At 38.8% G+C, this 26056-nt stretch overlaps 1 protein-coding gene across 1 annotated transcript in view; it reads left to right on the top strand.

Moving 5' to 3' along the window:
- The window catches only part of TRIO (trio Rho guanine nucleotide exchange factor), a 248805-nt gene that overhangs the window by 186952 nt on the left and 35797 nt on the right, over positions 1-26056 (top strand).

The raw sequence follows: 26056 nt of genomic DNA, 5'->3' as shown, positions 1-26056 counted from the left end.
GTAAACCTGAAATCAAATTATCCTTGATTACCAAAATCATGTAATTTTTCCCTGTGGTTGTAAACCAGCTGTGGCCAACTTCTACTGTTCATTAACCATTTACAGTGCAGCAGAAATTGCCCCTGTTACAAGAAGAGCTTAAAATTATGCCAGGTTTTCAAGAGCAGACTGTACAAAGCCCCAGGTATGCTGGTCTGATCTCATAACTGACCCATCCTTTTGAGCAGAAGGTTGGACTACATGGATTTTTGAGGCCACTTGAAACTTCAGTTATCCTGTGATCCTATGCTAAAATTTAGAATTGCTAACAGGGACTTGGTATGTTCGAAGTATTTCCTGGAGTCTTGAACTCCTCTTAGGGCCTTTGGGGCTATCAGAAATCATGAAGATTTTTGCCTCCAAATACATTTATTCAATGTAAGAAATGGGAAGGAATCATAAAAAGTATTTCTCCTCGTGAAAAACTCTAGTTGTGCTTGTTACACTGTGCTGGGTGTGGTTATAACCTTACCAGGTGCATGTTCATTTTTTAATATAAGCTTTAAAGTATCAGTGATGCAGAGATTCTTTAAACACGGCGTCCAGGGAAATCTAACTGCATGTAAGAACCTGCAAATATGCTGAAGGAAGGAAAGCTGCTAGGGAAGCCACATGGAAAGAGGGAGTAGTAAAGCTGAGTAGTCATTTGTTGCTTTTTACAGAAAAGCTTAAGGGATATGGAAGTATATGGGGTCTTCAACGTCTAAGTCCAAGCTGTTATTCTTCACTTTATAAAAAATGGGAGAGGATTCTAAAATGTTACATTTAGGGAATTTGTAGTGATGAAAAAGATCTTGAAAGAGAATGAGAAAGAAAGCATAGCTCACTAACAAAAACAGTATATTAAGTAAAAAGGGTTAAAAAAACTCCAAAACTAAATTGGAAACTAAAAGCTGAAGCTAGAATCATTTAGATTGGAAAAGACCTTTAAGATCATCAAGCCCACCCATTAACCCAGCACTGCCAAGTGCACCACTACTAGCTACGTCCCTCAAAGGAAGAATCACCTCCCTGTTGGTGAATTGAACCCTGGTCTCTGGCTTGACAGGTGGGGACTGATTGACTAGATTGAAGTATTCTTTAGGCAGTATTAAACAGAAAAACTTGATTGATGAAAACTACCAAGTTGTTAACCACGTATCTTAAAATTTTTATGAGTAGCCAGTTTGTTTTTAAAGAGTTTATCTGTCATGGCATGACTTGGTTGTTGGTTGCTTCTGGTGTATTTTGTGCTCACATCTCTCGTTGTCTCAGAAGGAACAAAATACATGTACTTTAAATGCTGGTTGATTTAGTAGAACAGGCTTAGGTGTGTTTATCCTTTCATCCTAAAGATGTGGCAGGACTACATATAGTCATGCCAGAGTCAGTTTGGAAAGCACTGGCTCAGAGCTCTGTTTACAGTCTCAGAGTAACTTCTAAAGAACCGGTGTTTACAGCAGGTGGTACCCTCAAGGTGTGTGATTTGCTCTCTTTGTGCAATGGTTGCTTGCTTAAGTGAATGCCCAGGCAATGGGATCCAGTGCTCATTCACATCACCTTCTTAAGACTTTGTGGAGGTTACAATTCTCAGAACTGGAATAAATTAATAGCAGCAGCATTTGACTGTCTTTTGCTGTTTGTGCCTTACTCTGTTATTGTTAACATTTAGCAATCTGAAACTTCTACCATGATGGCATTCTTTGTTCAAGAGGAACTAACTAGGAAAAGAGAATGTGGAAAAATTTTGTGTCAGTTAAAACAATTTTCTGGCACCTGAATTTTAGTTGCTGTCCTAAAGGAAGGAACATGTTGTCTTAACTGAGTGTAGTAACCTACTGAAATATCTAAAGTGCAGGCTCAGAGTTGTTATTTCATAACTACATTTTCACAATTCTACTAAGGGATGATGTAATTTGGAGGAATTTTAACCTTTTCAAATTTGTCAGGTGTGTGATCACATTAATTTATTTGGTTCAGAGCTAATTTTCTTTTAAATGGGTGTAAAAGATGTTCTGTGTAATGCAAACAGAAATGTCTTGCCTTTTCAGGGCTGAATTATGCTACATTTATAATTCAGAGTAGATATTAAAAAATTGTTAATTACAATGCAAAAACTCTCACATTTGTGAAATTGTTTGACAGTACACAATTTCAAGTGTTTCTGTGTTTTATCATCTGAAAGGCAATGTACAATAATAAGCCCCAGTCCTGTGGATTTTTGGCTCCTCCTTTCTGTTGTGCCTATGGTAAAGCTAGCCTCCAAATATACTTAAATGTACTTAGTAACAAATCTGTGTTTATAATTTACAGAAACATGGCATCTGAAATCCAGGCTTAGAGTGAGAGAGAAAAATGCCTATTTCTGGTTTTGCTCTCCTGTTAGATGCAGTGCAGAGGAACTGAGGAGGTTGCTTCATTTTGCTATGGTATCTTTTAATATTAAAGGAAGCTGTGAAAGTATGTAAGGGTTTTTTGTGTTAAATGCTTCCATTTGAAATCCACTCAGGTGCTTTCAGAGCCCACGTGCCTTTCCTGCTTTCTGAAGCAGCAGGGTGTTGGGTTGTGGCTGGGCTCCATCTGCCACACCTAGGAGTGCCATACAATTTAACCTAATCTGTTACAGGACTTGTGGTAAGCAGTACTAAGCAGAGACAAAAGGAGGAGAGGGTGGCAGTGAAGTAAACCTTTGTAACTAACCAAATGGCATTTTTACAGTTTGAACTGAGCAGAAGTAGAATAAGAAAAGTGTTTTTGTCAATAATACCAAGCAGCAGGTAGCCCACACAGCTGGAAGAAGTAAATCCTCCAGATGCATTTGTATGGAACTTCAGCATCAGTATTTCTTACAGGGAGTATGTGTCCCTTTTAACAAGCTTTGCTTTTGTTGTTTTGGGTTTTTAATGACCTGGTTTGACCTGGTAGAACTGTACATTTTCCTTTTAAGTGACTTAAAAGAAATTAATTTTAAGTCAAGAACAATTCAGTATTCTGAGCACTTCTGATTAATGTATTCTTTTGTCTTTGACTGCATGCATTTTTAGTTAAGATAATTACCTAAGAGACTTATGTTAAAAAGAATCCAAACCTCCTGTATGTGAAGCTAAAACTGGTTTGGAAAATTAAAGCTTGTTTTGACCAGATTTTTTTTTCACACCAGAAGGCTGTTTCCCCTTGGGGAAATAAAGAAAAAAATGAACGATGAAGGGTGACTTGTATAATAAAATTAATGTAAAAAACTGAGTGTTTCTTCAATATGTCTCATTAGGACAGCAAATATTTCTTGCTTGGAACGCTTTTTGTGTTTTCTCCAAAGTAGAGATGACACATGGCCTATTCCTTCTACCCTCCCACCCCTTGCTAAGTACTGAATGTATGTGAAACAAAATTCCTTACACTCATCCAAAAGATTTTGTTTGAATTATCTAAAGCTGGTTTGTTGTGGTTTTGCTGACAGTGGCTGGGATCCTTCAAGCTGGTTTGGCAGTGGTGACTGTGTTGAGGAGTCAGAATTTTCCCAAAGCTTTTCCAGATAAACAGAAGACCAGGGACACTGAACATCTCATCATTTCTTTGGAAGGCCTCTTCATTCTTGGGAGTGGCATATAGGCTCCAATCCCTTGGCTACAGCACAGAACAGACTTAAAAATTCAAGTAAATAATAGCCAAATTATTAAGACAGGAGATAATTTACTGTGTCATGTGCTTTTTGATACTCTTTCTTACTGTAGGCATGAGCAACAGCTAGGGCATGTTCTGCAAAGCTGGAGATAGGAAGGACTTGTTTAGATCCTAGCCTGGGTAACTGAATAGTTGGATACACGGTTCATTTCCCAATATTTTTAATTAAAGCCTGAGTACTTCAGTGTCTTGATATCAGTTGCTCTTGACAAATGCTTTACCCAAGATGTAGGATGGAAGGCTATAAATCACCTAGCCGAAAGGATCTCTTTACCCTTAATCAGAAAATACTTTTCCCGGGTTTGCCAGCTAGTGAGATAGCCTGTGTGTTTTGTTGGAGGTAGCTATTGGTTGGAGATTTCAGGTTTGTTTTTTGGTTTGTGTGTTTTTTGTTTGTTTGTTTTTGTTGAAAAATACCAGTATTTGGGAGGGAGTTCTTGGAAATCTCAAATTAAGGATGTTCACACAATTCATTGCACAATACAATTTCTGACTGATTGAGTTTAAAGTTTCTCTGGCAGCTGGCAGCAGTGGTGGTAAAGAACAGGAAACAGCACTCTGAATGTTAAGTCCAAAGAGCCACTGTTGTAATGATTCCTCTCCTTGCAGACTGGCAGTGTTATTTATCTGTGAGACTGAGGAGCAGCGAAGCTATTTTTTGGGAACAGCATGATCTTTGTGTGTGGAGCTAAAGAAACCAGATCCTAGGGGCACAGCTGTACCCCATGCAGTTAAACTGTGCATACATTGTACACTGAGGAAAAGGCAAAGTTAGGCTCCTTTCAGAATTTTCATGGCGGTGTGGGAGCTCACCTTTGAAGATTTACCCTCAGATTTATTTATTGATGTGGTTTTGCTTTCTACAATTTCTTGATTGTATTAGAGTATTCTGGTGTGGGGCAGAGTGCCTAAGCTGCCGGAGATAGGATTTGTATGTGTGCTGGTTTGGACAAATTTGGAGGAAAAATACCATCTGAGAGAAGGCAGGTTGCAACCAGCCCTCCCCCACCAGGTTCGGGAAAAAATGAATTTTCCTTGGAGGAAAGTGAAAGAGATAAAAACTATTTATTTAACAAACACACAGGAAAAGGACAACAATGCTAAATAATAAAACCTCTCACTGTGGAGAAACCTGGGAAAATTTCAGAGTCCTTCCATAGATCTCTCTCCCCCCTCCTTGGAGCCGGGTCATGGGCCCACCTCCAGGCCTTGGTGGAGAACTCTCCCGAGGTGTTCTGATGTTGAAACAGTCCAGCAGAGGAAAAGGGAAAAAAAAAAAAACGAAGTCCCAGGAAAACAAAAGTTCAACTCTCCGTCTCCCTCTGGAGAAAAAGAGCTGAGAAACTGGCTGAAAAAAACAGGGTGCCTCTCTGCTCTCTCCTCCCTGCTGCAGAGCGCAGAGGAGTCTGTATCTCTGTGTCCTTGAAACAAAGTGCAAACTGCTTTGCAAGTTTTGCTTGGTTTTTTTCCTCTCCCCCCTCTCACACTCAGCTTCAAGGCACAAAATTAGTTTCTGGGCATAGAGGAGCGATAGGGGATACAACATCGTAAAGTCACCCCAAGACAGTATGCAAAGTCTGCCTGATTTATTTATTATTTTTTTAAATGCAAAATGCATATTGTAAATAAAATTCCTGTTGGTTTGTGCAATGTTATTTAGTTCAAGAATTTTAATAGTTATGGATTTCTTTCTAACTTTGGCTCCTAGGTCTGGGTGGTCTTTGGTCCTGCATAATTTTGGACGTCTGAATCTTTTCTGTCCCGTACACAGAAACATGACTGAAAATTGTAAGAACTGTGTAATACTGAATCGTGGAAGCATTTGTCTCATAGATCACTTCAAAAATTGTTTAAAACTTGTGACATTTAGATGCTGGCAGAACCGAAAATAGAATTCAGTCTTCTATTAATTTCAGTTATCTTGTATAGGTTTCTCCCCTCTTAAGATGAACAAGAATTTTTAAAATAACTTTGTAGTACTGATTCCAAAATCTATTACTTTTGTAAATGGAATGTCAGGAATATGAGAAGGAAGATTCTGGAGAGAAAAGATTTAGTTTTGCTTGAGAACAAGATTGAAGCTGTGTTTTCTCATGCTATAATCTTTCAAACACAGACACCTCCCCACCCTGCCAAGACAGAATTAAGGAAGGAAGGTTGGCTCTTTCGCTTCTTGCTCGCAGGCAGAATAGGTATTTAAATTTGAAAATTCTGCATTTTATTAGCTTCCCTCTCCTGTTCTGCTTGTTTTCACCAAGATGGTGCAAAATGTAATGGGACCTTACAAAGATTAAGTTGGAATGCTGTTTATCATTGTTTTAATATGATTCTATTATATATTTCAATTACCATGCAAATATCTTAGGAGTAAGAGAAATGCAATCAGCTTAACTCCAGTTGTCCTGTTAAATGAAAGAAGGGATGAATGTTTCCATTCGTACATGCAGTACTATTAATAGAAGCCTCACACGAGGTAGCACTTCCATAAGGAAGTTAATACAGTGGCAAATGGTGGGTGCAGATGCTTATACTTCAGGCTTATACTATTTTGCTTATACTTCAGGAGAATTTACAAATCTGTGCTGTCTGCCTAGGACCATAAGGAAGTTGTAGCAGTTAAGAGCTGGTACCTGTGAGAAGCTGAAGCTGTAATGAACTAATTTGTTGACTGTCAATGCCAGTGACTGGTGAGCTGTTACATCTGTGCTGGGGTGAGCTGGCAAAATATTAATACCTTAAAATGGTTTTGGTGGGCTGACACTGTCCGTCAGTGATCCCTGAGATTAATTGCAGAAAGCTGATCCCGTTCCTGCACTGTAGTAATAGATACGGGCATCTGATGCTTCATTTGCGTCTGTCATACAAAGTATGTGCTACCTGATCTGCTCGGGATGGGCATGGTTTTCTAGCTGTTTTTTTTTTTTTTGTTCTAGTTTCTTTGTTTAATCACTGGGATGTAGTCTTTCTTACAAAATGCTGTCTTAAAAATGAGTGTGCTCTTTTGCCTGGAATTTTAAAATCTTCATGAAATAGAGAAAATTTTCACCTGGACATTTATTTTGTCCGTGTCCTAAGTAACTGAGAAATATCTTAAATTTCTTGGGGCCAGAATGGCCATTCATTAGTACTTTTATTTCCGAAATGAAGATGATAGCTATCTACTTTTTTTAAAGGATATTATATAAACTGCATAACCAAGAAAATTCATTTCAGCTTAAGGCAGTTAAGGCAAAAAAATGAAACAGTTTGCTTAAAAAAAAAAAGCCACAACTATTTCAACTTTTGTCAACTGCCACACATCAATATATGAATCTTTTTCATTGGTAGTTTCATCAGAGTTTGTTTTCCTGATGGCCTGTGGTCTCAAATGCTGAGCAGCAGATGAAGCAGGGGCAGCTCACTGCTGCTGTGCAACACGCCTTGCAGCCCAACCTCTTCTGCGCTGAGCTTGTGCTCTGTACCCAGCTGAGTTTTTTCCTAAAGATGTTCTCCATGTAGATGTGTTCCTGTCTGTGGAATTAAGGGTACCTCATTGGTTTGTTATTACCAAGGGTGAGTTCCTACAAAAAACTGCTGATGCAGGGAGTTGCAGGAAGAGCTGTCTAGCAGACAGGGATAGCTAATGCAGGATATGGCACTGGAATACAGAAAACCGGATGGAGCTAAAGGACAAAGGGAGCTTTGTGGTAGAACCTGAGGTAAACCATGGAAAGACATTAATAGGCTGCCTGTTTGGGCATAAAATTACAGGTATTGATAGAGGTCCCTGTCTCAGAAACTGAGAATTGTGATACATCTTGAGGAGTTTTAAGTCTGATCTGAGTGATACTGCATAATGGTCCCTGCCTGTTAAATTAAGAAATGTTGGGTTTGTGATACAGAAGTCATCAGCCTTTTGCTTATACTTCAGGAGAATTTACAAGTCTGTGCTGTCTGCCTAGGACCATAAGGAGGTTGTAGCTTTTGTTTCAGTATATGCATTGAGATGTTTTTCCACCAAATTCTTACCTAACGCACCCAGTGGCTCTGCACCACATTCATATGGGGTCTGTTGTCTTCACTCCAGTGTTGCTGCAAAGCAGCTGCTTTTTACAAAAACTGTGTCATCCAAGACATCTGTGTATCTGTGATACTTTCTTCTTAACCATGTAAGCTGTGAAAAATGACCCTGAGACCGTCCATGCGGTCATTCTCTCTCCTTCACCACTTTGATTTGCTTGTCAGATTTTTCTCTGAGAAGGGGTCAAAGCAAAACCTAAAAATAACAGTGTTTGCTTTCAGTAGGAACGGAAGAACTTCTTGCAATAGTAAGCTGCAAATTGTGTGGTTCCCAGAGCATTTATAATATCTTCCTGCATATATTATTGGTTTATAAGGGCAGTCTACATGCAGTTAAAAAGCAAAACAAAACCAACCTAAAACCAGTTTTATGTGTAAATTTTGCTCTCTTTTGGTCAGAAGTTTTTTTACATATGGAAATCAGTATTTCAAAGCTGTATTGATAACCTCTCTATCTAGATGTTGGTTAAAGGTGTGAGAGTTTTCCTGCAACTAGAATGGCTGGATATTCTCGAGTTTGCTTGATGTGCGTGGGAATGGTTGTGGAGTGAAAGAAAGGGATTGTTTAATTTTTTTTTTTTCTTACTCATCTAGAAGCTAGAATGATTTTCAGATGTTCTGCAATTTCACAAAGAGTAAACTAGCCTTAGTGGAAGTCTCACTGTAGGTGGTAAACTATAAAGATCACTTATCCTGAAGAAAGAGAGGATTTTTTCCTCTGCCTTTCCCACCCCCCTCCCAACACCTCCACCCTTAGGAATTCAGTGTCATTTGAAAGTTGGTTTGGGTCAAAAGAAATTAATCAAAAGTCAGAATTAATGGTTTCAGTGCAGGAGGCTATGAAGGAAAAACTGATTCAGAATTTAGATTAGCTTTCCTTAGAAAGCAAAACATTATTCTTAGGTGGAGGGTGACCACAACTCTTCAGTACTATAGATATGATAAGGTGTGTGTACCCCACTTGTGTTACATGCTAATGATAAGCTTTTTTTGACTCTGGGACCCTATAGACTCTCAGTTCTGCATAAAATTCCTATTTATCCTTGCATTACATGCATTTGTTTGTGCTAGTATCATTGGCAACCCCCTCACTGCTTGATTTTCTTCTTACCCTCTCTACGTGTTTGTGTACTATATAGTATTGTTAGTTCAATCTTACTTTGGGCTTTTTTTTTGCCATGATCATATAGTATTAGAAAGCATTTCATTTCCATTTTTACAAAAACTTAATTCTTGCTTTGGCTGTGTATCTATCTAGTGAATGTAGCTTTATGTAGCTCCTATAAAATTAGCTTTAAAATAATGTGTTCAGGGGAAGAAACCAAGCATCTTTCCTTGGTTTGCATAGCAAAGAAAAAAACCTAGAAACATAATCAAATATTTATAGACAAATGCTTTTGTGGCATGCTAGGTGAAGAATGCGTGTACAAAAAATAAAATACATGCAGTCTCAGTTTACTGAACAGGAAGACAGCTAAATGAACTAGAAATATATCTGGCAGAGTGTGAGCACAGAGGTGAAACAGATCTGCAATGTAGTTTAAACCAGGGCAAGAACTTAAATTAATTTATCAAGTGGTGTGGATTTTCTGGTATTGTGGGTTTGGTGTATTGATTGATTGATTGGTTATCACAAACAACACTCAAGAGAAGGTGAAGGTGAGGACAGAATCAGTTGTTTTTCAAAGAAAATTGGAAGTTCCAGGGAAAGCACTGCATGGTTTAGCTGACCAGAAAATGTCCATCTTTTTTGTATTTATGCCTTTAGCTGAAGCATTAAAAACTAACAATGCTGTGAAAAATAAAAAGATGTCTTAGAGGTTCATTTTGTGCATTCTGGTTATGATAGAGCTCTGTAGGGGTACTAGACTGCATCTGTTCTGAAGGCTGAGAGGAAAAATTGCTGCTTTGCTGTATTTTTTAAGATCACCCTGAGCCTCAATTAGGGTAGTTACGGTAGAGTGTAATCTGCTGCATCTGGCTATTCCCACATGTGAATTTAAAGACTGGAACTGTGTTCAGTGAGTCAGAGGAGAGCATCCCTAGAAGAGAGGAGCTGCTCTGACAGCAGGCAGGGGTCTAAAGCAGCCAGAGAAGATAACAGCGACTTCCTCATTCTGATGGCATTGCCTGTAACGTTATCTGGGTGAACATCTTCAGGAGAAGCTGTAACCCATCCCAGCGTGCAGGCGAGTGGTTGTTTGGAAGCTGTGGGTATCGGAACAGCTGACTCCTCACCATGCCGAACAGGATTAAACAGATTGACACTCTGGGATCTCTTCACTCAGTAAATCCTACCTGCTGCGGCAACGGGCAGCCGAGTGGCTGTAAATACTGGATCCTGGATTTAGGTACAAATATGCGCAGTACAGATACAATGGGCAGGGGGAGGCAGGTTGGTTGGTTGGTTGGGGGATGTTTCCAAATCACAGGAGTTTAGTAGGATGCCTTTTTTTTTTTCCTCCTTCTCTTTTTCTCTACTCTTCCCCCCCTCTGATCTGACCCCAGCCAAAAACCTCGCAGTATTACAGAGAGGACCTGTATAGGAAAGGGAGCGGTTATGGAATGAATTTTCTCTGTAAAATACTGAGATGCTGTACAGTAAGGTCTTTCAAAAAAAGCTTGTAAGAGGCATGTGCTACTTTATGGGGTTTTTTTAGTTGAAATAGGGAAATGAGAAATGGTAACTCTTGCTCTGTGAAACGTTATTAATGGTAGTATTTTAGGAGATTAGCAGAAATTTTCTCAGAATGTTGCTGCTAAACCAAAGGAGTCATAGATTATTCAGTATGTATCACTTTTGTTAAATTGTTGTTGAGAAGTAATGCTTTTGGGGAATTAGAGCTTGAAAAGTAAGGGCAGCTGGGAAGTAAATCAGTCTGTGAAATTTATTTAGAGGCAGCATTGATTCTGTAATATGGAGGTAAGCCGTGCTCCTTCGGTCTGGACTGGAGGAGCACAAAGGTAAGGATAAAGATGTTCATGTTAAACTAATTTCTTGTTGGGTTTTCTCCCATTCCTCCTTTGTAATTTTTAACAGGAAACAATGCTTGGCATTTGATCTATTGCTGCTGAACAAGTTTGTATGATACGCACTAAAATGTTGGAAGTATCTCCAGGACAAAACAGGGCTAACCTTTAGTGTCTGGAGCTGATGCACCTGTTGGGATGCCTTCTTACATACCTGTTGCTGTGTGCTGTGTGCATATACTTTAAAAAAGCAGCAAAACGCAAGTTATAATCGGTGTTATTTGGTAATATCCAAACTGCAGTTATGGATGGATGAGAGGAGAGGGAGGATGGTAGAAGGCTGCAAACATGAAATTGAGGATGTGATGGGAATTAATCTTATCAGAGACCTCTGAAGATGGGGTTGCGTGTCAGTGGATGGTCGTATCTCTCAGTACTTCCTCGAAAGGTATCGGGGCATTGCAGTTCCCGCCAGTGGGAGTTAATGTTAGCAGGCTGTCATCTCAGATCCAGCAATAGAGCTGTGTTCTCAGAAGGCTGCTCTGTAGCCCCCAAGTGCTGCACAATCGCTTCCTTAAACAGCAATTATTCCAGTTTTTAGAAGTAAACATGTACAGGTTTACAGTACTTCTTGCAGGAAGGTGGGAGTGAAAGGAGTCAATTATAAATAGTAGTTGATAGGCAGAATGTTCTGCAGCAAAATATTTTCGAGCAAGTCCTCACCCAGAGCTGTGACTACCTAGTCTGCTGGAGGTCTGTTAATAGCATGGCAGCAGTCTTCTCCTCTTCCTGATGCTTTGCATTCTCCTGTCTTCACTGTAGCTCCTTTGCTTCATTTGTAAACTCTTGGAGTTGCAGTGGTTAGATTACTTCCAAATAATTTTTACAAAACATGTTTTATGAAGTGCTGGGTGTAGTCAGTTCCTATCAGTGAGATGCTTTCTGTTATGACCATAAATTAAGATCGTAGACACATATGAAGTCTGTCTTGGCAAACATACGTGGTTTCACAAACATTCTTCATTGTTCCCTTTCTGTGTCTTAAAAACAGATGTCCATGCACACAGACCATGCCATAAGGAGGCTCAAGAGGCTTTCATAATAGGGGAACTAAGCTTGCTTGCATACCCAGTATAACTGTAGCTATGCCATCTCTTGAACTGGAACAAGTAAAAATTGTATCTGTAACATCACTGGCCACTGAAAGTTTGAAACTGGTAATGTGGGATTTAGGCTTAATATTCAGAATGTACTCTAATGCATGATTTTATTTGTAGAAGACTTGGGCATTGCTTAAGGTTTTTTTTAAGGAATTACAAAGTTTGGTACATTTTTCACTAAAAGAGTACATGTACAATTAATAATTATGTATTCCTGCTTAATTAAATGGTCTGAGTTTTTGCCCCACTTATGCATCAAGCCTGAAGGAAGAAAAACTTCAGATATAGGGAGAAAGAAAAGAGGGCTTTGAGTAATGAATTGGCAAGAAACTACTGAAACTAATAAGTAAGTATTGTATTTTTGCATTTAACTGACATCAGTTGGAGAAAGCAGTGGTGTTGGTAGGAGGAAACCAATTCTCATGGTAATTCCACCCATTTCTGTAACTTAAAAATGCTTTGCATATGAGACAAGAGAGACAAGATAAATATTAAAGTTGTTTATGGTTATCTGGCTGGAGAGAGTGTTGAGTAGTTTCAATCTGGAACTGAATATCGAAAATAACATATTTTTTCAGTTACCTTATGAGCTGGAAGAAACAATAGCATGTATGTGTTTTAGTCCCTAAGTGGATCATGTGAGTCTATATTTCACTTGGGAAATTTGAGAGACAAATCTCATGGATAAAATCCAGGGAATAAATGTACAACCCCCAAATTTATCCTGAAGTTATTAACCATCTGGGAGCTGGGGTTTGAGGGAGGAAAGGTGGTTGTAGGAGTAGAGAAAGAATAGAGAATTAGTTTTGAAGAAATACATTTATTATATGTGCAGTAGATTGCTTAAAAGAATGTATGTGAATCAACCTATCTTTCTTTTTTCCTCTTTCATAACATTTTATGGTATATCAAGCCTCAGAAATAATTCATCCATAAAACAGGATGCTTTTACTGTAAAGTAATTGTTAGCAAATGGTGTCTAAGAGAGGATAAGAATCTCTGAGGACTGAACTCAGAGGATGCAGTGGGAGAGTCCAGTTATTACTAATGGGTTGGTGTAATTCTTGGCATAGATTCACATATACACTTTGAAAGTCTATTCTTTTAGAATACAGATGGAAGCTGTTAAGTATGTGCTGTGTGTGCCTTTCCATCTCCACAAAGAGCATGCAACAGAAATCCTCCTGAAACTGAGCTCATGTATCAGCTATACAGTTACACATGCAAAGGTACTGCTTTCCTGACCTCTGTGTCCTTACTCACTTGTTCTTGGCTTTTCCGAATCTTTAGGCTGCAGGACTCAAAAGAGAGTTAGCTGAAGGTGCTGTTTCATGGTTAGTGAAAAATGAGCTATGTGTCAGGTACTGCTGGTTTATTTACCCTGTGCTTGCACATACGATCCAGCTGCTTCTTGTGCATCAACACCAGCAGTCATACAGACAGCCAGACCTGGGAGTAGATCCTGCAGAAAATGCTACACCATTCCCTCCTCCCACACCCCGAGATCCCCCTTAATAAACCACAAACAACAAAAACAATAACAACAACAAAAACCAACAAAATTTTATGAGGCGTAGGAGTTTATGCAAGAAAAATACTGATGTCCTTTCATAATTGCCATCCCTTCTTGTGAACCTGAAGATTTGAGACTCGGGTTTTTTGCTCTGAGCTGGTAAGATCCACAGCTATCCACATTTTCATCTGAACTACTCCTGACTTTTTTCTCCTTTAATTTGGATATATTGGACTGGACTTTTCAACTGGACTGGACTTTTCAGTCTGTTGAAAATGCCATTTCTGTAGCTCTCAGGTAGGTTACCTGCTCTGTGAAATAAGCCAAGACTGAGCAGCACTGTGAATCAGATGTGTGTATGGAGTTAACCCCAGGCAGCCTTTTGCCTCTAATCTTTAGAAGTCTGCTCCCTCCAGTGCAGCACTTTTCACTCAGACTTTTATATGTGTACTGCATGAAAACAGAGTAATTTAAAATGGTTCTTTTAGCCCCAGCTTGTTCTCAAACCAGCTACTCAGTTCTGAGTTCTAACTTTTTTTAAAGATATAAAAAGAAAACATATGCTTTCCTGAAGGAACTGTAGTTATGTTTATAATACAATCGTTGTGTAATAAGGACTTGTAACTCCATTTTTGTATTAAGGATAAAGTGTTTACAAATGAGCATTTTTTGATTTTGCTAAGATGTCTGTATTCCTGTGTATTGCTACTGAAGCATATTCAAAGTACTTACTGATGAATTTCTAGATTTTGCTTCAAAAACATGATGGAACAATGAGTAGTCAATCCCAGGAGCTTCCAAATTTCCCAGAGAGAGACCAGAAGGAATATTGATAAAACTTTGAAAAGAAGGGTGGAGTTTGATTTCATACCAGAAATGTGTTTGTGTCTTTACCTCCTTGTCAGCTCTCTCAGAGAATACCTGTATCTAAGCATCTGATGCAAATGGTTTTGTGTCATGGTCTCAAAAGTCTGCATTGAGTGGATGGGCTTAAACTGAGGAAGCCAGAAATGTTCCAGCTTATATTTCAACTTAATTTCCCTCTTGCTGTGTTGCAGCTCTCTTTTAAACAAATGGCTTCAGTGAGGCAGCAGCGTAAGAATGGGCTATCACTTCACATAATTAAAGTTTCCTCTAGGTGCTCATTGCAAGACTAGTAATGAACAATATGTTCATAATCTGCTTTTGAGCAGAGCTACAAGCAGCTGTGACAATCCATTGAATTTGCTCATCCAGGCTTTTGCTGACTCTCCTTTAGGGGAGGTAATGAGAAGAACAGAATTTAGGTGATATAAGTATATTCCATCCTGCTTTGAAAAGACGACATTAGTAACATTAACAATCCTCCCCTGCAGAAGTTGCTTTTCCTCACAGAGAAGAATTAAGTATACTTGTTAAACCACTTAACGTGTGTTTTTGTTTCCTTGCACTTGAACTGGACACTTCCAGTCAATCTTCTTGAATCAGTGGTTAAAAAAAGACACCACCCAAAAAATCAACTGTGTGGAGTAGTTTGCCCTAAGAAGAAGAGTTTCATAGAGATGGGCTGTCTAGAGGCATTGTAGGAAATGCTTGGGACTTGATGAAAAGAAGAAATGTTTTTTTAAATGGAAAAATGAAGAGAAACTAATTAAATTTCTTACCTTGTTTCTACCAGAAAACTTATTTGCCCCTAAATTTAGGCTTACAGTTGTCTGTAACTTAAAAAAGCAGTAATTACTGTTTTGTAGAAATTATTACAGATTTCCTTCCCTTCCTCTGCTTTGTGTCTAATTAAAGCAAGTAAAAGAATACTGGTTTATTGCCTTTTAATTGCCTTTCAAAAGAAGTTTAATTTTTTTAAACCTTTTTTTTCCCCTTTCGTTTCCTACATCCAAACCAGTTTTGGATGCTCTCCCATGATCTTACCACATCATTTTCCTGTGGCCACTTAGGATGGATAGAAGAGCTGGGGATGGATGGGATGCTGGGGAATGATGTGAAGAATTGGAATTTAGATGACTGGGTGGACAAGGCAGTTCACAGCATCACCTTCCTCTTGAGGCTTTATTGGGAAAATTGAAGGAAACAAAAACAATGGAAAAGTTGCATGACAAAATGTAGCTTTTTGTGCAGGCTTGATCATGCCAAAGAAAATTCAGCAGTACATACAATATTCCTGAAGAGACTGTAATCAAGTTAACGAACATGGCAATGATTCTGTTTTTAGTATTCAGTGTATTTGAATTGCACACTGAGATAAAATGTCACATCTTCCATTAATTTATAGTTTTAAAATACTTGTTTTAAAATACTCTATACCAAGGAGTTATCTTTCCCCTTTTAATGCAATCTATTTTCAAAATTGATGAATTTGTGGAGGAGTATCTTCCCCTTTACAAATCCCTTAAAATACTTCATCCTGGAAAGGCGTCTCTGCAGCAGATAGGCATTACAACTTTCAATAGCTCTCTGCTAGTCAACCTTGATGGTGAGTCTGTTTAAAAAACGCTTGTATTTCCAGTGTGACTGACCTTTATTAAAATCATGTGTGCTCTCACTGTATTGCTCAGGTTACCTTTCCATCTTAAGACAAAAAATATAAACCCAGTTCAGTTTCTAATCACTGTTATCGAAGTCTGCTCTTGATAATGTAGGTATTGAGGTGGAATTGAGCTTGGAGGGAGTTGTCTGTCATCACCTACAGCCATCTCGTTACGCGGTGGGGAGGCTGAAAGCAGTGGCATGGCCACAAGGGCTCCAGACAGTGTTTGCACCAAAAAGGTCAACATTTTACAATGCAAAGTAATGTTTGTACAATGAATTTCTATTACTAATATCAATTAATTGGGTAAGGGGCAAACATCAGTGTATAATGAATCTCTATCACTAATATAATTAGTTGGAGAAGTAGGAAACATTTTTTATCTATAGGAATTTTAGAGGACCCATTTCTTTCACTATTTTAGCCATTCCATCTGCGCTTCCAATTCCCTAAATTACTTTCTCAATGTATTTTTTGAGGGCTACAACAGTATAACATTTGGAAAGAGAAAATGACCAAAGTTATTGTAATAGCCCCAAAGCTAAACAGTATATTATTATTATTGAGCTTGTGGCAGAGTTCCTAACTTGAGATTGATGTGTTTGTACAGCTGTTGCTAAAGCTGTGGCTCCAAACAATTGCTAGCTGTTCTTAGGAGCTCTTCTGCTTTGAATCAAGAGGATAGGGGGAAAGAAAAAGACTGTTAAAATTGCTGTTGGATTATTATGTGTATTTAGGTTAATGTGTAACTGCAGTGGGTGAACAGGAAACGAGTATTTTTTTAGTACAAGTAGTCTAATAACGAGGGGGTTTAAAACAAATGAAATTTGATAGTGTCATTATTTCTGCAGGTTCATTTGTTTTTGTAACTTAATACTAACACTGTGTACTGTCTCTAAAAACTTTACTAGTACACTTGAAGGTATGCTTAGCAATTATTTATGGTATCTACCCTTCGTGTTTCAAAGTGTTTATTGACTCATCATACATTCTGTCAGTTTTACTAGAGAATTTTTGGAGGTTTTCTCATTTTTTAAGGCATTTAGAGAGAATAAAATGCATCTACTTTCATTTTGTAGAGGTCATGCATTTGTAAATAAGTGGCAGAGGTTATAGTTGCTCAAATTTTTTCAAACTTCTGGAAAAAAGGAAAAAAATGCTTTTTGCTCAGAATTTTTGCAGGTTTTGTGTGTAATTAGTTTTTGCCTTCATAATTGTGGGACTTGTTTATATTGATTACATAAAATGGTGGAAGCTAATTTCCTCCCTATCTGTGTGTACGTTCTCAGTTTCAACAGTACAGCAGAACTGTGTCTCGCTATTTCCTTTTGAGATCAGGCTTGCTGAAACTTGCTTTTGCAATATCTTAGCAGTATACAGCCTTTTTCTTGAAGCAGTGGAGGCTGTTTTAAAATCTGCGTAGGATAAATTCTTTCCATTGGGATGCCCTACATTGCTGAGCTTTTGCACAGGGAAGCATGGCATGTGTTGCTTTAAATAACATCTGAGATTATGATTCTTCCTCATGCAATTTCTGCAGACTTGCTTCTCTCCCTCCCTTCCTCCACAGCTTTCTCTGCTTTCAGAAGAGCTGAGGGCTTGCTGAATGCATCTTTTTCCACCCCCTTTTGGTTGGCTGTTCTGTTATCTGTATTGATATAGACATTTTTGTTTCATATCTGTTCATAATCTTTCTCTTCAGGACTGCTGCACAAAGCATATCAGATGAGCTGCTGTGCTGCTTCAGAGCTGTATTTCTAGGACTGGAGTTTATTTTTATCCATTTCTGAGCGAAAATTTACTTTACAGCAAAAATTAGAGTAGCAGATGATATAACCCCTACAGCTCAGTAACAGATGAGCAGAATTAATTGTGCAGTTGCCCCAATTAAGATCTGAAACTGCTTATCACGAATCTTGTCAGGAGTGGTTCCCATTCGTAGTGTGTGACATACAGCTCTCTGCCACGAGCAGAGCTGCATCTTTGCTGCTGGCATCCCTTAGCATGGCTCTTGGGAGTGGGTTGCACGTGGCAAGCACAAGGCTGATGGATTGTCAGCAGTCAGCCAAACTCTGCCTAGTGTCTTAAGCACCAGTGCTGCCTATGAGGCCCAGGCCCAAAGCTTCTGCCTTCCTTCTTTTCCATTCTTTGCCTCAGACGTCACTTCTCCTCACTGGGTGGCTGCTTGGTTTTGTCAAAGGCGGGGAGTGCTGTGCCATGGAGCAGTTGGAAGGGAGCGAGTGCTGCCAGCTCCTACTGCTTCCTTCAGTAGCTGTCTTGTGCCCTCCACAGCTTCCTGTGCTGAGATCTTCAACTCTCCAGCAGCATCAGTGCTGGGGAGAAGGCAAGAGCTGCTCCTCTCGGCTCAGGGTACTGAGGAGGCAGCAGCCTGGGGCCTGGAACAATTGTTCCTGCTGCATCCATTCTTCTGGAGGGAGCAGTGGTTGGGCCTTGCCTTCATCTGATTTCTACTTTGGTCATCCTGTAGTAGTTGGATATATACCTGATACCAGGCATCTAGCTAAAGTAGCATATACAGACAGTGTAAAATATTTGTGTCTCTGCAGTAAAGCTCAAAAATGCTCATGCTTTGAAAAAGAGTAATGTAATTGAGTCTTTGTGGAACTTTGAGAAATTTGATCCTAAAAGCTACTGTATTTAAAGCAAAATAGGGAAAATACATTGGTACTGGGGGAGAACCTGCTTGCTACTATAGAAAAGCAGTATTTCTCTAATTTTCTTTTGCTGTTTGCACTGAAGAACTTTCTCAGCTATTTACTGAAAGAAGGGTTTGACCTTAATATTCTTACATTACATGGTATCTGCCAGCCCCTATGAGGGAGTTGTTAATATGTAAGTTAAATCTGTCACTGAAAATCTTGCCTGTTGTAGTTGTCTGCAGAGCAAATAATCTTCTGTGATGTAAAATGGTGTCATATGCCTCCTATGGAGGCACAGGTGAAGTGCAAGAGGTAAATAACTGGATGATGGCCCCATTTGGCCCGAAGGAACTCACTGGAGGTTGTGCACAAAAAGGAGAAGACTTTGAGTGAAAATGAGAACATGTTTCTGTTCATTAGCTCTTACATAAAAGCATGCAAGTGCCTGTGCAGTTAGTGGTTAGGGGAAATGCACGCTCCCTTCCAGTGGGAGACAATCATATTAAAATAATCAGGCCACTTGCTCTGATCTGTAAAGGGGATGGCTCAGTACACTGACATAGAGTAAGGACTTGACTGAGAAACAGTGCTAAATTACATAAAACTGTCCTTGGCATATCCTGCCAGGCACATGGATGTAGCTGTCTTTAAATCTGAACAAACAGGTGGCCAAAAGAATAGTTGAAATCCAGACGCTGCCTATTAAAATGTAAGTTGCGTACAGGGAAGCTGAGATTTAATCTATTAAAAGCTTGTGGTTTTCACAAACTGTGAAACTAAATTTCAGCAGTCTAAGTCTTAATACATCCTATTTGTGACACAAAATGTATTTTTCTCCTGAAAAAGGGAAGAATAACAGCTTATTGCAAAGAATGAAATGCCCCATGAAGTCCATTCTCCCTTTCTGTAGTGCTGCCTTGTGCTTGTAGCAGTATACAAGATTTAGATTTGAGGTGTTATATCCCTGTAGTCTGACTTCCAGGGAGCACAAACAGAACTACTTTTGTTAACCTGGGAAGGTTTTTTTCTGGCACAATATCATGCCTTCTTCCTGCTTAAAAACTCCCAAAAACAAAAACACAAGTGTGGATGCAGAGTTGTCCAGCAGTTCTAAGAGAAGGGTTTTTTCCCATCTGAATTTTAATGGTGTTTAGCTCACAGATAGCAGTTGTATTTGCAGCTCTGTGTACACTCTGTAATGCATGTGAAACTAGTTCAAAACTTAAAAGTAAAACCTTGGTTTACAAAAACTTGGGTTTAAATTTATGGGGTAGGAAGGCAGGAGAAGATACTAAATAAAAAATCGTGATAACGTAACTATAATGTAAGTGTATTAAACCTTTCAGGTCCATGCCAGTAATTTTTTAATTCAAATGAACAGTGTATTCTTTTTGCTCTTACTCAGAGGTTTTCTTCATTCCTTTCTCTAGTGCAGTTGCAAATGTGTCTGTTGAATGACTTTTCTCAATATTAGAAAGACCTTTGGAAGTCATTAGGATGACGGTCTTGGGTAGGGTTTTTTTAAAATTGTTTGCTGGGCAGTTTAGTATTTCATTAAGAGAAGCTGAAGACTATCTAGCCTCAAGCTTAGAATTCCAGCCTATCTGATGTTAACATTATCAGCTTTTGATGATGTGGAAGACTTATTTAATTATTCCGTACATGTAAATCGAAGTGCTCTGGACTAGTGCCTGTATCAGTCAAAATTAATACAGATAATTTATTAATCAGGGAAGATGTGCTAAGGAGTAGAACTCTTTGTCCATTCACTTACTGAAAAGATCATGAACTGATATTTTGGCATAGTACATAACTTGAAATAAATGACAACAAAGGTTTGCTGACCAGAGATGAAGGCTCTGTTTGTTCCACTCCAGACACAAATGTGATAGAGAGATTTTCTTTTATGTACTGAGTACTAGCTTTCTGCATTTTGTGATTCTTTTCTTTTCTTTATATATATTTTTCTAAGAAACTAGTTTTGTGAGAGGTATATCACTCTACCTCACAAGTGAAATTTGTGCTTCCCAAAGGGCATGGTGGAAGTGCCTGATAATGCTTAAGCTGCATTGTCTTTAAATGGTAACTGCTGTTTTGATGGTTTTTTGAACGTTGAAACACATCTAATGCCTTTTGATGTATATTCCAGTACTGGTTTACAAAAAATAAACGAGGATATTTTTAAGAGGATATCCAGCAGGGGAGAAGTAAAATTCCTGACACATACAAAATTATCTGAATGGCCTTGTACGTGGCAGATTGGTAACCTCTTACCTCAGAAGCAGTTCCCAGGCCGAAACTGCGCGTGTCCATGACTAAAATAATCCCTACACTCTTTTTTCACGCCTTCCCCATCTCATCTAATAACAAATGATCACTGTTTATGAAGGTGGGCTTTTTTGTACTTTTGTCATTAGATGCTTGTCAACTCCACCTTGCGTATTAAACCTGAAAGTGCATTGCTGTAGTTTGTGCTCACTGTGTTTTGAACCAACAAACAGCTCTTTTCCCCAAATGCTCATAATGTACCTGCATCACGTCTTATTGATCAGCTGGTTAATTTCTCCAGGGCTTTTGTTAGTTGGTTGGTTGGTTGGTTGGTTGGTTGGCTGGTTGAGTTTTTGTTCCCTGAAGTCCATGGTGGATGGCAGATCTGCAGCAGCAGAGTGAGACGCCAGTCAGGGTTACTAAGTTTGCTTTGCTCTACTTTTCAGTCTTTGCCCCATTGCTGTTTTACAGTCCAGAGACTGTGAAATATTCTTATTTTTGATTTTGGAGCATTTTGTGTTTAGAGGTGCAAAGCAAGCATCAAGCAGATTCAGTTTGATTCCCTAGATAAAGGAGTCAGGGTTTCTGTAGCGCCTTGCAATAAAACTCGAAAAACAGCAATATGGAAATAGTTAATATGAAGCAGAGTCTTTCAAGTCATCAACTAGCTTAACATGGCTGATTTATTTTTTAGGGAAAAAAACAGTTTATTAATCACAGATGTGCATGTTTCTAGTGCTAAGAAAGCTGGGACTAGAATGAGAATTCCCATTTCCCTTCCAGTTTCAAAAATTTGCTTGTTTGTTGGAAGTAACTTTATCTTCCAGTTTGAGGGGGTCAGAACCCATGCTGCCTGCCCTTTAGCTTCAAAAATATATTTATGGACTCTGAGTGAACTCTCTGACCTCACCACCGGAGCAACATATGTGGTTTTTGCTTTCAGGGAAATGGCAGTTAAATGCCTTCTTTTCTTATTGTGGCTATGAATTATAAAACAAAGCCCATCCTTTAGGTTTTTTAAAGTACTTTATTGAATTGCAAAACTTTCTCTGCTTAAACAAGTAGTGGTTTATAAAATTCAATGGTTTCTTGTTGGATTGGTGTTGCTGTGTATGATCACAATACTTGTGTTGGGTTTTTTTTCTCTCCAAGATGTCCATCTGTTTCATTTATCTTTTTCTAAAAGGGAGTCTAATTCTCACTAGAAAGTTTACTGTACTTGAAATACATTTGGGGTTAGCATACCCCAAATTTATTCCATCTGTTTTGGTTTTAAAATTCCGTGTTGTTCTCGGTTTAATTTTGAACACTCCTTTTTTTGTCTTAGCGTGTCTTAGTGATAAAATATTCTTGAGCAACCCTAGAAAAACAATCTTCTATGTAGTCATAAAGGAAACAAAGCCGATTTAGTGTAAACAGTCCCAAGCATGGTAATCAGTCAAACCAAGTCTGTATCCCTAATTATATAGATAGAAGTAGTCTATAGTGATGGGACAGGAAGAATTGAGACACTCCCGTGGGGCTCTTCTCACAATGAAGGTGAAAGGTCTTTTTGTGCTCTTGAAAATGCCTGTACTGGATGTTGATATTCCCTAATGCTTCCATCTGGCAATGCCTCTACATAAATATATTAATATGGGCACCTAGGTTTTGCACATGACTGTGCTTTAGTATTGTTACTGGGGTCCTGAGGAAACAGATGGGAGTAAGTGGAAGATCTGGATGCCTGTTGGCTGGGGTGGGATGGGAAAATAGATGGTAAAGGGTCTCACTAGGAAAACACTGGCATGCAATATTTCTGATGAGTGTTAACTCAGCTATGATGTTTTAGAGATGTTTTCTGCAAATTTAAGGAGGGGCAAAAAGTCAGATCTGATCTCTGAAGAGGCCTAGTGGGTTGGTGTTCTTTTCAGGTTAACACTGGTGATTTTAAATCTCTTTATTTTTAATGCCCCATTTAATAAAATTGGATCTTTAGGCTGATGCTTTTATAGCAATGAAGTATATTTATTTTAAAAGGAGGTGTTATCGATGCATACAAGTATCTTAAGGGTGGGTTTCAAGAAGATGGGGCCAGGCTCTTTTTGGTGCCCAGTGACAGGGCAGGGGACAGCAGGCACAAACTGAAACATCGGAAGGCCCATCTGACTAGGAGGAAGAGCTGCTTTACTGTGAGGGTGGCAGAGCTCTGAAACATTTTGCCCAGAAAGGTTGTGGAGTCTCCTCGGGAGATTAAAAGCTGCCTGGATGCAACCCAGTACACCCTGCAGCAGGCATGGTCTACCTGATCTCCAGAGGTCCCCAGCCTTTGTGATTTTCCTTCTCTCCGAATGATTTCAAGCTTTAAAGAGCGAAGTGGAACAGTGCTATCATTTTGGTGTACCACTTACATTATGTCCACTTTTGTGATTCCCTGAAGCCCTAATAATACTTCAGTAAGTATTTCATATTAAGTCATGCAGAAGAGAAGATAAGCAGCAGTTACATGCCGCATGCCAAATGAAAACTGATGTTGTGTGGGAGGATATGGCTGAAGTATGTGCTGCGGAACATGTCTGGCTTACATTGTTTTGTCTCTTAGATCCTCTCCGCTTGAGCAGAGTGTACGTATTTCTCCGTGCTCTTTTCCCTCCTCCTGCCCACAAACTCTTGCCTGACTTGGGTTAACACTTAGGAGTGGTACAACAAAAGTACAGTCAGGCAAAAATACTTACTTGTCTTCCACAGTTTCAGGGCCTCTGTCCTGTACTGCTTGGTTTTACAAGAAATTCAGTAGTTGCTAAGTGTAGATTGTCAAAAGGATTCGTGAAAATTTGAGGAGGTGGAACACACTTTATAAAAAGAAGAAGGGGTTTATTAACTGCAGGCATGTTACATGCTTAGGAATAGGCATGTTTATGTAAAAGTCAATCTTATGCAATCGGTTATTGCACCACCATGCTGCCTTTTTGTTAGAAAGGAGTAATTGTAAAGGAAAAAATGCAACAGATATAAAAATATGAAACAGGACATGGTGAACTTCTGTGAAGGCTTAATTTTTTTTTTTCTTATGTAAACGAGTGAATGTTCTCTATTTTATTTGCATGGAAGGAACTTTGTATGAACTGTTATGGAGAGGAAAAATATATACAAGTGAAAGAAAAACTTGGCTGAGTAGTTATAACATCTTCAAGCTTGGGAGTCTTGAAAACAGGGCATTTAGTTTGTGCTTTAGGAACTTATTTACAAGAACACCACCACATTTTGTCATCTACAGTCCACTAGCAGAGTTGCAGAAGGTTATTTATTGAAATACCCATCAGCTGATGTTTGCTGTGGTTTCTGAAACAAAGCATCTGATAATAATTAAAATGCTTGATACACTAAAGATAAGTTTGATGAAAAAGCAGTCAAACTAAATTCTTACAGAGGTTTAATAGGAGATTATTTGGATTCCTGTGGAGAGCTTGCAGATGGTTGCAAGTTTTGTTTGGAATTTTTTTAATAAGCAGATCAGGGTGTTTTTTGATAAAGTCAAAAATCTGTTGTGACGTGGATGCTGATGGCTAGTAGGCTTGCTTTTCTTGCATATGTGCTGAGAACCCTTAAGCAGTAATCCTGGAGCCTTGAGGGATACTCAGATTGCAAGTTGAAAACCATTGTTATAGATAATTAATTTCTTTCTTATGCTTTCCACTTCAGCAAGAAAATAATGTGACAGTTCTTAGCACTGCTCTCCCAAGATTTAGAGACAAAGACAACTAGTGTTGCTCTGCATCTGCTTTTTTGCCAGTACCCATTACTTAAAGCCTTGAAGACAGGTTAATGGTGTTGTGTAATCTCTCCTTACCTATGTGCACAACAGCTACAGCTGTTGCTGGAAGATAATTCTGTAGGTGTGACTTGGTTTAAAGAGTTAGCAGCTAGCTTGTTAGACTGAAAGTATGCTTTATAAAGTTTATCTTCAGCTTTGTGGAACTTGATGAAAGTGGTGGTTAACAGCCATTATTATGTGTGTGCTCATACAGTATTAAGCTACAAATGTTCTTGGCATCAGAGCTGATGTATCTTAATGGTGACATGCCATGGGTTTTATTGGAACAGAGAAACATTTTCATAAATAGCATGATAGATCACATTTTGGATCCCAGGGAAAGGGTTCCCTTTGTGAAACAGATTGAACAGTGAAGGAAAAATAAAAAGTCCTAACTTCTTATGTCCACATTTTATGTCTCTTTCCCCATCTCCATTCTAAACCATCATTTACACTTAGTGCTCCGTGGAAACGGAACAGCCTCACATACTTGTGTGTGGGTCCAGGCATTTGGATGTTTATGATGAAGTGTATTGCTGCATCAATGTGACCATATTATTCCACAAAATTCAAACTATAAACTATCTCTGGTCAGACTGGCAATATACCTCTTAGGGAAAAGCTGCCAGAAGAGGTGACCTGAACATCTGTGTCAAGCTTCAAGAAGGAACACGAGCACTGCATTTAACTCCCAGCAGTAGAAACATTCAACAAAACATTATTTATGTCATCCTTATGTAAACTGTCTGCAAAAGTGCACACACAGGAGAAAAAAACCCCATATTTGACAGCCTAGGATAGTCTTGCTAATACCCTAGTGGTAGATAATATTTATAGGAGTGGTGTTACAAGAATCTTTCCAGCCCCCTTCTTCAGCCCCCCAAAAAAGTATATTTTTAGGAAAAGAGGATTGCTGGGGGAAACAGCATTGTGCTGCATGGGGAAGAAAAGAAATCTAGTCTCACAATAGCTGACCAGTGGGTATTTAAGCATACAGTCCTGGTCAAGTGACAGGAACCTTGGTGGGAAAGTGTTTTTGACCTCATGCACATTTAACTATGGCTTGAGAGAAGTGTATCCTTTTTTCATTACAGAACTTCAAGCATGTCATGCTGAGACCTACTGCTGATCCTGAGATTTCAGCAAGTGGGCTTTTAAACATTGCTTTGTGCCTTTTTAAAAAACAAACAAAACAAAGCCAAAACTCTGAGAAAATTTAGGCAAAAGACAGACATTTAACTGTCTTCTGGTTTCTTCTTCCCTCTATCCCAAGGGCAGGGGAAATATATAAATAATGAAAGTAATTGGAGCATTTGTAATTAAATTTGGTGTTTGAAAAATGATTTGCTTATCTCATTGAGGCAATTATTGTTACCCTTCATGTCTTTGCTCAAAGCAGTAAGCATTAAA

The sequence above is a fragment of the Aphelocoma coerulescens genome, chromosome 2 (assembly GCF_041296385.1).
Source record: "Aphelocoma coerulescens isolate FSJ_1873_10779 chromosome 2, UR_Acoe_1.0, whole genome shotgun sequence".
Classification (NCBI taxonomy): domain Eukaryota; kingdom Metazoa; phylum Chordata; class Aves; order Passeriformes; family Corvidae; genus Aphelocoma; species Aphelocoma coerulescens.
Note: the sequence above shows the minus strand (reverse complement) of the source record. Positions and strands in the feature narration are given on the sequence as shown.